The sequence below is a fragment of the Mustela lutreola genome, chromosome 13, assembly GCF_030435805.1.
Source record: "Mustela lutreola isolate mMusLut2 chromosome 13, mMusLut2.pri, whole genome shotgun sequence".
NCBI lineage: Eukaryota > Metazoa > Chordata > Mammalia > Carnivora > Mustelidae > Mustela > Mustela lutreola.
The window spans coordinates 80,084,958-80,098,367 of NC_081302.1; the positions used below are offsets into that span (position 1 = coordinate 80,084,958).

General features: G+C 38.9%; 1 long non-coding RNA gene across 1 annotated transcript; it reads right to left on the reverse strand.

Annotated features, from left to right (window-relative positions):
- Window positions 1–4,306: 4,306 nt before the first annotated feature.
- LOC131813863 (uncharacterized) lies at window positions 4,307–6,315 on the reverse strand. Its single transcript, XR_009347012.1, has 2 exons — window positions 5,998–6,315; window positions 4,307–4,453 (listed from the first exon to the last, which is right to left on the reverse strand). It is a non-coding gene; the product is annotated as an uncharacterized LOC131813863 (long non-coding RNA).
- Between the last annotated feature and the right edge of the window lie 7,095 nt (window positions 6,316–13,410).

Sequence of the window (13,410 nt, forward strand, 5' to 3'; positions counted from 1 at the left end):
GAGCTGGAAAGAAATACAAAAACCTTTCAGTCCTACCCTTGTTTTACAGATAACCAAAAGCTGCCAGATACTACATGACTACCTAAGACCTCACAATGATTTGGAATTACAACCAGGGCTTAATTCTAAGACTTCTGGTCTAGAGTTTGTTGTCTTTTTTTTTTTTTCCACTAAACGGGTTCAAATGACTATAAAAATACAATGTAAACTAAACCTCCTGAGAAAAAACCATTTCTTTATTTAAAGGTTTTTCCTGAATTAAAAAGTCATTGACTTTTTTAAAAACTCCAGTACTGAAAGGCTGTATAATGAGTCAGTGTCTGTGATCTATTAGGTTCCTTACATGCTTCCTTCTATAGCCCAGCTCTGTGAGATAATAAGAAAGAGAAGAGAAGAAAACCACAGATCTGGGATCTTTTCTCAAAAATTCTTACCCAGAGTTAATCCTGTAGTTATAGTTGCTGCTATTCCTGGGGACAAAAAGAGAAATAAAATTTAATCATCAATGGCAGATGACATTTTGGGGGGGTTATTACAAGGGCAAGACTTAGAGTCATCCTCAGGATATGATACTACAACAACCAGTATCTTCTACCATGACCGCTAATAGAAACGTTCTTCCTAGACCACTGGTTTTCATATTAACGGCTATATATAATTATATAGGGAATAAGATTTATAAATGCAAACAACGACTGCTTATAACAACATTAGGCAAGGAGAAAAAAAGCTACTCTAAGCCAACACTGGCACACAAAGTTGTTTCAAGGAGCTCACTGGAAGCTCCCGCATTCCTGCAGTTCTTACATTTTCTATGTGTGGCTGTGAAAAGTGGCAATCAAAGCTGGAATGTCAATGCATAAAGTGGTAACAGAGACCAAGAGGCCCTGCGGGTACAGAATAAAGAGTAAATAAAGAAATAAGCTTTTGAAATGGCAGCATTACTGACACATATTTTTAATAACCAAATATCTTTAAGTATTAAAAAACAGATTTTTATTATCGAAATGTCTACCAGAAACTTTGACCTCTTGCCCTTTTCCCATCGAAACAACTCTTTTAATAATATAAAAACTTAAAACGTCTCTTAGGAAGGTAAATTATAATGTTATAGCAAGAAAGGATGCTGACTGCCCCATATATGCAAATTAAAAAACGTCCAAATTGGTAAACTTGATTTATATTCACTAAGGTGAAACACTGCATTATATACTCTCATGTAAAAATTAAATTAATTCTTTATATTTAAAGAGGTAGATCTTCTTTGTGTCAAGTATACCAAAAAAGAAGTTATTTTGAAAAGAAATCTTGGGATGCCTGCGTGGCTCAGTTGGTTAAGTGGCGGCCTTCAGCTCAAATCATGATCCCAGGGTCCTGGGATCAAGTTCTGCAATGGGCTCCTTGCTCAGTGAGGAGCCTGCCTCTCCCTCTGCCTCCTGCTCCCCCTGCTTATTCTCGCTCTCTCTGATGAATAAATAAAATCTTTCTTTAAAAAAATCACATTTCTTCAAATTTGTTTCTCTTCTTTTTTGAAGATTTATTTATTTTTGAGAAAGAGCTTGGGGGAGGGGGGTGCAGTATGCATCAGGAGGATAGGGAAACAGAGACAGAATCTCAAGCAGAGTCCCCAAGGAGCTTAAAGCCCAAAGAAGGTCTCATTCTGCAAGCATGAGATCATGACCCGAGTGGAAATCAAGAGTTAGACCCTTAACCAACTGAGCCATCCAAGAACCCCTAAATGGGTGTTTTCATTTACACTAGAATAGATCATAACCGATGTGAGGCCTACCACTGGCCCTTAAGTCCACATCCCTATATATATTTCCATCTTCATATTTACCATTTTTTAGGTCTGACACCAATGACAATCCCTATAAAGGGCAGAGATATAAACCAGAACCTTAAAAAGAATATCCCATAGCTACTCCCTGAAATGTGACAATCCTCCTTACCTGTATTTGTTCCTCCCAGAGTGAACCCAGTGGTAGGTTTCGTTCCAAAGAGCCCGGTTCCAAAACCACCTGAAGGAGCAGATGTCGTGGTAGGAGTTGCAGTGCTTCCAAGAGTTCCAAAATTGAGACCCACTGAAGGGTTGCTTATTTATAAAGAACACAAAATAAAGTCTACTGGAACCAGTATTTCCTAAAGAAAAATAAGAATTAACTCTTCAAGGTTAAACATTTTCTTTCTTTTCACATATTCAATATATTGCCATAAAATACAAAAAGAACTAACAATTTATTTTTAACCAACCCAATTCAAAAAGTCTCCTGTTCTCTTTAAATATAAGTCACATACAAAAGATTTCAGATCCCAAGGAAATCATAAACAGTATCACATATTCTCCTTTTCTAAGTTTTATTGACAGCATATTTTAAAATGGCCACAGAGAAGTCCTATGAATGTGGATCATTTTCCTCATGAATGACTCACATATAGTTCATATTTCTAAATACACTTGTTCTTTCCCAACTACTAAATAAAGAAAAATAAAACATACTCAGAAAAGTTCTTTTAAGTGATCTTTGCCACCTCTCTGTTGATTTATCACCATATTCGTGGATTTAGAAAGGGACAGGGGGATACAGTTACTTTTCTTGTCACCAAAACAGCATCAAGAACTGGGGTAGGGGTGAGAAGAGGAAAAGAAACATAATCTGACAAGAGGAAAATACAAAGTAATTACCCTCTATCCAGATTATGTGTTCATAAGCAGAAATTCTCTTCAGAGTTTCTGAAAGCTCAAAAAGAACAGCTGGTGATAGCAACTGATGTGAACAAAGTTCACAACTTTCAAATGTTCTTATCAAAACTCAAGGGCTCATATTTGCTAACTATAGTGGGAGACCAAATTATTAAAATGAACAAAATGTCTCAACAACCTAACACTCCAAAAATTGTACAAGAGAGTTAAAAGAGACTATAACACATAACATAATGGGAGCTCCCATTCATCCTATATAGGTATCTTTATTCTGTCTTGCCTGCCCTTCCAAACAGACATAATCCCACGAGAAGTCAAGGTCAGTTTTAAAAAGCTTATGTCTGGGACACTGCAATTTAAGGAGGTAGCGGTGTTATGGCTGGGTTCCAGTGCCAACTCTCCAATGTCCTGGGACGTGTGTGACATAACTTAGCCTTCTTGATCCTCTGTTTCCTCATATGCAAAATGTTAATAACTGTGCCCACTTAACAGATTTTTTGCAAAAGATTGAGAGATTATGCATGGTGAATTAACTTCACTTAATAAATGTTATTACTGTCATCATTAGGAACTTAATAAATTCAACTAAACACATTTTATACAATGTATTACACCAGCCAATCACTGTGAGAGGAACAGAACTTGAAACCAGTCATCAACACTGAGTAGGGGGTCAAAAAAAGGGTCCTGGGATCGAGTCCTGCTTCAGGCACTCTGCTCGGCGGGGATACTGCTTCCTCCTCTCTCTCTCTGCCTGCCTCTCTGCCTACTTGTGATCTCTCTCTGTCAAATAAATAAATAAAATCTTTCAAAAAAAATGGAGCGGGCCCGGTGTCTTAGTTTATCATTGATTTTAAAATTATCTCTAGGAACATGGGTATGTGAAGTACAGAAGGTTGGCAAAACAGGGTTTAAGGTATTACCAACAAAGCACAAAACTGTGAACACTTAATCAACTGAGCTAAAAAGGTACTTTAATAAATGTTATCGGCAAATTTTGAAGACCTCAAATTAAGGAAATGGTAGTTATGCTGTCCTCCCTCCCAAATAATTCAGTGATCCCATTTGGTTTTACTGCTATTCCATTAATATAGAAAGACGCACAATGAAATTTTTTTTATTTTTATTTTTTCTGAAATTATATATTTTTAGACTAAATATTTAAAATTTCTTGACAACTTAAGATAACTGAAGACACAAGGCACTGTTTCATAATTAAATGTGAAAACATAACCGAAGAAATACTTCAAAGTGGTATCTTCTTACTCAAGAAAGCAAAAGAGAAATTTCTCTACAGGAGAGAAATTTATTTAAAAGCTACCCCAAACAGGACCAAGTTTTGCCTCAACCCACTACTATCTGCCAATGGCTCATCAGAATGTGTTACTGTTGACTCCATCAGGTCAGGAATATTGTTTTAACTTCTCCAGCATGCCCTAATGTGGACTTAGAAAGTAACATTTAGGGAGCACTTACCAAGTGCCAGATATGATGTTAAGTACTTTATTCATCAGCATCTCTGTTCCAGATGTGGGAACTGAGGCTTGGAGAGTAACTTCCCTAAAATGATTTACCTAAAGAGACCAAATCGGGATGCCTGGGTGGCTCAGTGGGTTAAAGCCTCTGCCTTCGGCTCAGGTCATGATCCCAGGGTCCTGAGATAGAGTCCTGCATCTGGCTCTCCGCTCAGGAGGGAGCCTGCTTCCTCCTCTCTCTCTGCTTGCCTCTCTGCCTACTTGTGATCTCTGTCTGTCAAATAAATAAATAATTAATTAATTAAAATCTTAAAAAAAAAAAAAAAAGGATATTTTTGACACAGCAATTGCGATAGCATTGAACTAATCTAAGTAGGAGATGATAGGAATAGTTTTCGCCAAATCGGAGAAGGGTTACTGGTTGAAAACCTGGAAGAAAGAGCCAGTACCCTTATTTATTTCACCATCTAAAACAGAGTCCATTATATGGAACTGTGTTCAATAAATATCTGTTCCATGAATGACAAGAGCTTGCAACAGGGCGGTGGCACTGGAGTGAAGCAAATGGAAACTAGGTAATTAAAATTAGCAGGCCTTGCTGATTAAGGGTGCAGAGAGAAAAGGAGGTATTAAGGGAAATTCCCAGACTTTTCCTTGACTGTGTAGTCTGTACCTACCCCGTTTTTCTTGGTAAATTATGTTTTTTTTTAATTTTTTTTTAAGATTTTATTTATTATATGAGAGAGAGAGAGAGAGCTCTCAAGTAGGCAGAGAAGTAGGGGGTATGCCCCTTGCTAAGCAGAGAGCCCCATGCGGAGCTCAACCCCAGGATCCTGGGATCATGACCTGAGCAGAAGGCAGAGGCTTAACCCACTGAGCCACCCAGGCGCCCCTGTACCTCCCCTTTTTAATATAAGGAAGATACTTTTGGCTTTTTACTCTACAATGACAACCCTCAAGCTTCAGGAGATAGATACCTTGTAACATTTTCTATGCACACTTCTTGATGTAATGAACTCCTCCCCTTTTACCTTAAAAAGTCGGAGTTCTAAAAATTAAATCTCTCACCATGAAAATGACCTTTGACTATTATTGTCTCTTTCTAAACCTCTGCTGACTGTATTTCGTCATCGCCTGAAGCGGTGCTTTAGCAGGTTGCACAAAAACGATAAACATGCTACCTACAGTTTTCAGTGTAACTAGAAGACAATGTGAGTCAATCCACCTTAACACTCACGAATACTACTACGCACACTGTTCAAAATGACCACCAAGAAATGCTGCAACACGTATTTAAAACAAAAACCTGCAGTAAAAAAGGACAGGGTTCCATGAGGTACCAAGAGGTGAGCTCGTTTAGAATACCACGAAATCATTAAAGCAGTGGAATGTCCAAAGCCGTATATCCTGCAATGAATTCTGAATTATCAGCGATAAAACTCTAATTGTCCCCCTTAAAATTTGTCTATTGTCTTTTTCTGAAACCCCAGAATGACCCACAATGTCGTTCTCCGTTCTGTGCCTCAGACTGCCGCACTGCTAGGGCTCAGCGTGAAATCCCAGGCCCTTTCACCCAGCCAGACCCCACTCGACAGGGACACTGGGTGAACCATTGTGGATTCTGGGGACTCACAACCCTATGACCACCCTCCCGACCAGGCCCCCGAACGGAAGGACTATGAGGCTGGCGCTGCGCAAGTCTGTCTGTCTCTTTCGCAGACCCACTAGAAAGGAACCCAGCGCGAAGGGAGAGGGACGGGCCCACCCACGGGATCTCACGGAGAGGACCAGGCCGGGAAGGCGCAGAAGCGCAGTTACCTAGATGCCCCGTCCCGAAGGAGAAACCGCCGCCTGCGCCGGTCCCGCCGGGGGCTACGGTGGTGGAGCCCAGCGTGCCGGTCCCGAAGGAGAACCCCGTGGACATGGCTGCCGGGGCTCAGCGCCGAAAGCAAGCTGCAGCGGTTCTGGACGTTCCTCTCTCCTCAAAGCCAAGGCGGGCCAGGCAGCATCGCTCTTGCCCAGCTCGACCTGGCGGTAAATTCAAGCCCTAGAGGCTGAACAAACAAGGCCGAGGTGGGCGGGGCAACCACCCGAGAGCACGTTCCGGGTCCCGCCGCGCGCACGTAACCGGGAGCGAGCCCGCCGCGCAAGGCACCCTGGGATGGGAGCAGTGGATCACGCTGGCGCAGGGCATCCTAGGAGGGTGCGGGATGCGGGGGCGGGGGGGGGGGGGGAAAGGGTTGGACAGCGGGGTTCTGGGATGGAGCCCAGCACCAGCCTCCTTGCTCAGCGGGGAGCCTACTTCTCACTCTCCTTCTGCCTGCCGCCCCCCCTGCCGGCGCTCTCTCTCACGATCTCTCTGTCAATTAAATGAATAAATAAAATATTGTAAAAAATTGCTTGGCACATACAGCTTATATGTTGATTAATAAAACATGTAAGGTTAGCTGGAAGAAAAGTGCATGTAAAAATGTAGTAGGGACTAATATATATTCATAATAAGGGAAACTGATGTGGGCCATATCGGAATTAACTTCTCAATCATTCTGTAAATCAAACAGTTTTAAAAATAAGTTTATCAAGGGCACCTGGATGGATTGGTTGGTAAAGCATGCAACTCTTGATTCTCAGGGTTGTGAATTCAAGCCCATGTTGGGTGTGAAGTCTACTTTTAAAAAGCTAAATAAATAAAATATAAGTTTATAAAAGAAAGTGAGAAATTTGAGTTAGATAAAAGTTTGAGTTTGGGGGGAGCCATTCAAATTGATAAAGTATTCCTTTAACTTCATAAAAGTTTTAGTATGACATTTTTGTCTTCCATCTAGCAGAGTAGTTTAACTTGTTCAGAAGTAACCCCTGAGCTGCCATAGAGAGGAGAGCTGCAGGGATGGAAAGCAGACTATTACAATCTATAACATGACTCCAGATACACCGAGTGTAAGACTGGACCTCAAAGACCTTTTCTCATATAAATTCTTCTGCTTGTCATATTAGCAAAAAGAAAACACTTTACCTCCTTTATTCTACAGAACTAGAACTCCAAAGAAAGCAGTTTCTATAAGCCAGCAATGTGGTTATTAAATGGAAAGCTTGATGTAAAATGTCCATGTAAATTTCATGCCTATTTAAGCCTAAAGTCTATGCATCCAGGCAAAACCATGCAGCACAGTCATTTGGCTTAACTGTCCTTATTTACAGTAACACATTCTATTCCAAAGGATGTTTCCCATATTCCTCTTTGACATTGGGGGACCTGAATCCGTATATCCATTCTATGGGAATTACCACTTTCCAAGGAGGAAGCAAATGATTCAGATTCTAAATTATGTAACAAACCACATTCCTTCCCTTTGTTGTTTTATATTATGTGAATCATGCTAAGAAGACCATCTTTTGCAGAGTTACTGGCTGTATGGTGATGTTGCTAATGTCAGAATCAAACTGAATAATCCAAAAGGCATTGTAAAAAAAAAAAAAATTAATTTCAACTTGCATTAAAATGGCTAAAGTAGCTTGTTTCCGTGGTATCCTCAGATCAGAATAACTCTGAGAAGCATCATTTGAGAAGTTCTAACATAGAAAAGAAGCTGGAAACTTAAGTCTATTTAAGTGGATCCGCAATATATATGGTCTGATCCTCTGAAATAACCAAGAAAGAAATTATGATTTAAAGCCTATATATGATCAGTTGACCTCTGTCTTGAATTTATTCCTGGGGATCTATTGACTTTAAAGTTTTATATTGTGTCCTAACTTTTTATAAATATCCTATTAAAGTTTCAAAAGATCCAACAACAACAAAATTTATAGAAAGATAGATCAACAGTCAAAATGCGACCAAATGTTAATAACTGCTGACTCTACAAGAAAGATAGATGGGTGTTCATTGTACTGCTCTCTCAAATTCCCTACAGGTTTGAAATTTTTCATATTAAAAAATTGGAGCCTAAATCTAAAACAGAAGTTTCCAAGAATAGATCTAATAATGATCTGTTTCCTGATAAAATTTTCACTCATCTCCCAAGAAATGAATAAAAAAGAAAAGAAAGGAAAAGCAATACAGGGAGTCTTACATGAAGCTAATTTTATTTATTTGTTTTTAAATTTTTTTTTAGTAATCTCTACATCCAACGTGGAGTTCAAAATCACAACGCCGGGCACCTGGGTGGCTCAGTGGGTTAAGCCTCTGCCTTTGGCTCATGTCATGAAACCAGGGTCTTGGGATCAAGCCCCACATCGGCCTCTCTGCTCAGCAGGGAGCTGGCTTCCTCCTCTCTCTTTCTGCCTGCCTCTCTGCCTACTTGTGATCTCCGTCTGTCAAATAAATAAATGAAATCTTAAAAAAAAAAAAAAAAAGATTTCGTAAAAAAAATTTATTTGGGAGACAGAGAGAGTGCTCAAGCAGGGGGAGGGACAGAGAGAGAGGAGAAACAGACTCTGCCACTGGTCAGGAAGCCTGACATGGAGCTCCATCCCAGGATCCTGGGATCACAATCTGAACTTAAAGCAGATGCTCAGCCAACTAAGTCACCCAGCTCCCACTTCAGACTTCTTTTAAATGAAAGAAAAAAAAATCAACTTCCGTGTTAAGTTATCAGAGTAGGCCCTGTGGATAAAAATACATGTTTATAAAAAAAAGAAAAAATTTAAAAGAAAGTTATCATAGTTGGGTCTCTGTTATTCATAGCTAAACTTAATATACCAGTTTAAGTAGGAACCCACACTAAAAGATAGATTTTGTATGTGTTACTGAAGAAACAGGAAATAGCCATGATGAACCAAGGTCCTGATTCTCTATAGGATCACTATATAGTGATAAAGGCAAAAACAAAATATCCTGTTATCTAATTTTATTCTGCTAGCAGAGAGCACAGTTGAGTTCTAGTCTCAAAAACATAGGAGCCAAAGAGGGAGAATGTATCTGCATTTATTGTTCTCACATCTTAACAAAACAATTCATGGTACCTGATGGACTCAATATGCACTGTCATGGAGCAGAAATACATTCACAAGACTATTCCATAGCATGCACAAAATTTCCCTCAATTCTCTTTGACCAGTTTTCCCACTGCTTGATTAGACCTCTTTTGGTTACAAGGAATAGAAATCCTCTAAAAGTAATTTTAAGCACAACTGTGTATACATGTGCAGGGAGATGTGGGAAGACAGAGTTACTGGTAGGTCTTGACAGAGTTACTGGTAGGTCTTGTTATTGAGACATGGGAGACAGACTTGGAATACAGAGAAGTTTCAAGTGAATCTAGAGGAAAAGGTGTCACGGCCGGTGCGACAAATCGACCAGGAACGTGAGGGTAAGAGGATGAAGAAAAGAACTCGAGAAGCAGAGAGATAGGGCAGGAGGAGCGCTGAGGAGGATGTCCAACAGTGCTAAGTTTATTCAAAGCATTAAGGCCATATATATAGTGATAATAGGAGAAGCAATACATCTGTGTCTAGTTAACCACGAGTTCCCATAATAAGTTTCACAATGAACTATAAGCAGACTTTGTGACACCAAATGGCTGACGCCGGTACAATTGTTCTGTATTGACACAGCGAACCTGAAAGTAATTTATGGGCTGTACTAGGGCAGGAAGGACCAGCCACGAACTTATGACCCCAACCGAATTGTTCTCATTTTTAGCAAGCATGTGGGAAGTCAGGAAGGCGAGCGCATAACACATAGCACAGACCCTTTCTCAATGCTACTCGATTTTATGGACCTAAGGCTTTTGTTCGGCTATTCAGCCTTTAAAGGAGCCACAAGTCAGGGCCTGGATTGGTCCTCATCTCAAGCCCTATTGTGGCCTCCCACAAAAAGGAATATCCAGGGCTCAAGTATATCAGAAAGTGACAGCTAGACAGTTCATAAGAAATGAACAGGAGAGAGTTGCACTTATTTTGGAACTGAGAAGATCTGGAGGTCCCAGGGGATGGGGGAAGGAGTAACTAACTGGTTGAGTGCCCAAGGGAAACAGAGGGGCATTCAGGCATCTGCCACACAAGAATCTGAGACCCAGCTCTCAAGGAGAAAAGGCCAGTAAACAAATGGGGAGAAAGTGAAACAAACGTAGCAGAACAGTTACCCCCAACCCTGTCCATACCTCCAACCCCACTGTTATCAAACCAGGGAAGTATAGGGAAAAAGAGTCTTTGAATAGGATAGAGGGGCAAATTTATATTTATGTTAAACTAAACTCTTGACTCCTAAAAATAAGTTTTTTCTAAACCCAGAGTAATCGTACAAAGTTATTGAGAGGTAAAAGGAAAACCAACAAAACAGCCTTAAAGGGAAACTGTGAAGAAAAAGCTACTGCCTGTTTCACCCCATAAGAATCCAGTGTTCAATGAAGGGATTATGCAGATTACAGCACGACTGACCACTGTATCCACCAATGTTAATAACCAGTGTGAACGGACAGAAAGATCAGACATGGATACCACTTGGGCAAATCATCAATATTTGCTCATCTAAAGGATTCAGAGAGAAAGTCACACCTTCAGGATACAGTGAAAAATGATGAGTTATCTTCTTTATGACAGAATGAGGAGCAAGCCAGCCTCCGAACTCTCAAATCCGGAGACAATGAAAGTTATACTAACCTCTGGAAATATAATATTTCTCCCTCCACGTATGAGACTGAGGCATATCGGTTAACTTGGCTGCATGCACTTTGCTGGGCCAGGTGCACGTCCTCACCCGCAGGTATAGAATACAGAGTGTGATCACTTGCATACAATGTACAGTCACTCTGATAAGAACAAATGTTTGTTTCGTCACCCATTCTCCTCAAGGAACACAGTCTGATCCATATAAATTCCTAAACTCAGGGTTGAAGAGGAGGATGAGGTACAGCAAGTACGCAGACATCTCCAGGCATTCTGGGATGCATTCTTAAAACACACGTGCTCACACCTATTATTTATTGAGCATTCGTTGAGGCCAGCCACTACGCTTGAGCATTTCTCTTCATTACATCATTTAACTAACACAAATAACTTAGTGGAGAAGATGATGGTAAGTACTACTACTTACCAATAAGTAAACCGAGAGTAGAGAAATTAAATAATTTTGTAATTATTAAATTATAGCTAGTAAATTATTTGGTAATTAAATAATTTAATATCTGTTCACACAGATAGTGAACAGCAGAAATGAGATTTGAATTTAGATAGCTTTGATTCCAGAAAGAATTCTGACCATAGATTTCATCTTCTGCAATAATATACCTAAAACTAAAAGTGAAGAAATGGAGTCTAATGAAATATTCTTATTCTTTCAATGACTTATGTTTATTTAAGAAACAACCAAATTAAGAAATATAATTGCTCTTATGATATCTCATTAGGTGGCAAATAGTAAACATAATTATAAAAGCAACAACATTTGCTTTTAAAATATTAATATTATCTCACATGAATCATAGTATCAGACAACTCTCACACATTTTGTAGGGGAAGTAAGTGTTTTGGTGTTTTTTTTTTTTAAGACTGTTCAAACAAACAAGCATTAGGGAGAAAGGAATGCAGGAGATTCTGATTCCTCATTATTTCAAAGTATCATGATTGTTTATTGAATGCTTTATTGTGTTTGTTAATTTTGATGCAAAAATCTACCATCTTTAATTAAGAAAATGCCATTTCATTAAAGTCATCCAATAACAATAGTCACATCCCTATTGTAAGTTTTTTTTGTTGGCACATACAAGGAAAAATTTAGGTGTCCTCTAGAACTTGGGTGACAAAGGAAGTTATAACTAGATGCAACAAAACAAAACTAATCAAAGAACTAACATTTAAGGACTCCATAGAAAGACACAGTTTGGTGTCTAGACCATGACTTGCAGGAACTTAGTTGGCCAAATGGTGTAGTTAAAGAAACAACAGGACCCTCAGAAGGAGACTTTTTCGGCAATAAAGCCTAAATTAGGCTTACTTGATACACCCCTATAATAATGAACCTTCAGGGCTGCGCCAGACGTTTCCCTGGCCCAGAAACACTACTATCTTGTCCTGCAGTTGATTCCTCCCAATAGGATTTACAGATGCATCAAGACTTTGGCTGAATGAGAACAGCCTATCCACATGATTTTTTCCCTTGCTCTGAATTCATGCTAACTAAGCAAACTTCTCCACTGTAAAGTGTCTGCATACCTTTATAGGAATATCTTTATAGGTGTAAGTCTGGGAGCAGGTACCTATGATGTAAGATACTGAAATTCTGACCTTCACTGAAGTAAGTAAATGAAGATTATCTAAAACGGAAAAAAAAAAAAAAAAGGAAAGAGTCCCATAACAAGTTACTTAGACATGTAGAAGTGGAAAAAAAAAGAGGTCTTCGTGTGTGTGTGTGTGTGTGTGTGTGTGTGTGTGTGTGTGTGTTGGCAGGGGGAGAGAGAGAAATTGAGATAGATCTACCCCAACATATCTTTTCATCCATCCATTTTGAAGTTTTATAACATTCTCTATAAATATCTTACATGTATTTTGTTAAATTTGTTCATTGACATCTGACATCATTTTTATGCTGTGGCAAATACAATTCCATTTTCATCTTCTATTCAATTGGAATTTATATGTTATTTCTAAAAGCAGTTTCCCTAGCAATTAAAAGCTATAAACAGCCTTTTTCTTTTCTTTTCTTTTTTGAGAAAGAGAAAGAGAAGGAGAGAGTAGGGTGGGGATATATGGGAAGGGGCAGAGGAAATGGGAAAGAGAAAGAATCTTAAGCAGGATTGATCTCACAACCCAGGATCATAACCTGAGCTAAAATAAAAAATCAGATGCTCTAACTGACTGAGCCCCCCAGGCGTCCCTACACACAACTTTTTAAGATGAAAGTTAACTATCATTCCTAATTTCTACCAAGATGATGCAAGGATCCTAAGATACTTTATTTCAATCCTCACTCATATATATAAATTGCTTCTCAATTTTATAAAACTTGAGTATTATTGTTTTATGCAGCCAGTGTTTATTTACATTTATTCATTTCTTTACATTTAAAAAAATCTTCATTTCTTTTGTAGCTTAGATCTTCCATCTCTGATCATTTTACTTATTCTGAAGTATAAATTTAAAATTTGCTTTAGTATGGATCATGGCACACTCCATCTTTTTGTTTGTTTGTTTGTTGGAAAAATGAATTTTCCTCCCTACTCTCATTTTCTGGAAGATATTTTTTCCTGGGAGAAGTATTTTATTTATTTATTATTTATATTCATTTTTTGA